This window comes from Manacus vitellinus, unplaced genomic scaffold (assembly GCF_001715985.3).
Source record: "Manacus vitellinus isolate BGI_N305 unplaced genomic scaffold, ASM171598v3 scaffold_24_pilon, whole genome shotgun sequence".
In the NCBI taxonomy this organism is placed as follows: domain Eukaryota; kingdom Metazoa; phylum Chordata; class Aves; order Passeriformes; family Pipridae; genus Manacus; species Manacus vitellinus.
Window position 1 is genome coordinate 11419863 of NW_021939798.1, and position 847 is coordinate 11420709.

Sequence of the window (847 nt, forward strand, 5' to 3'; positions counted from 1 at the left end):
GAGCTTCCAGCTGGGATCCTTAAAGGCAGCTCCTGGTGTTTGCGTTGGGGTGCCCCTGAGAACGCCCACCCGGCAGCGCGGTGACCCACGGCCGGCAATCAGCTCCGCTAATTAACAGCAGGACGCGGCACCTTAATGGTCAGCACGTGGCAGCCTGGGGCACCTCGCGGGGGCAAACAGCCCCCCACCTCTCCCCAACACTGGCATCCGGCACAGCCATCGGAGGGTGCAGCATCCCACCCGTGACGTCACAGAATCCCAGAATCATTCAGGTTGGAAAAGAACTCCCAGACCATCGACTCTGACCTGTGCCCGATGCCCACCTTGTCCCCCAGCCCAGAGCACTGAGTGTCACAGGCAGGCCTTCCTTGGACACCTCCAGGGCAGACCCTTCCACAATTCCTGCCAGCCCTTCCCATGGAGAAATTCCTCCTGGTGTCCAACCTGGACATCCCCCAAAGCATCGTCCCGGGGCATGCAGTGGCCAAGCCCACAGTCCCGGGTGGGCTGGGGGCAGGAGCAGCTCCATCTCCGAGTCCTTCCCTTGGCAGGAGGGAGAGGGACTTGCAGTGACCGCCCCGGAGCAGAGGGAGCCCGGCCAGCCCTGGTGTCCCCCTGCCTGTGCAGTGCCAGAAGGAGCAGGTGGTGGCAGAAGGACACATCCAGCTCGTTTGTAACAGAACCCGTCTTTATGAGAGTGTTTATCTTCCAACAGCCTTTGATCAGCCTCCCCTGCCACAGCTGGGAAAGGTCAAGGCCATTTGAAACCTCCCTGATTTCGGATTTAATCAATCTCGCCCTGTAATTGCTGCATCCCTCATTAGCTCCCCTGGCCAGGCAGATGCAG

General features: G+C 60.7%; 1 protein-coding gene across 1 annotated transcript in view; it reads right to left on the reverse strand.

The window, feature by feature from the left end:
* Nucleotides 1-182, reverse strand: part of SLC39A11 (solute carrier family 39 member 11) — an 80169-nt gene extending 79987 nt beyond the window's left edge. The window contains exon 1 of the mRNA XM_029960133.1: nt 132-182. The gene's annotated coding sequence lies outside the window, so the exon portion shown is untranslated. The remainder of the gene's footprint in view (nt 1-131) is intronic.
* Nucleotides 183-847: the final 665 nt, after the last annotated feature.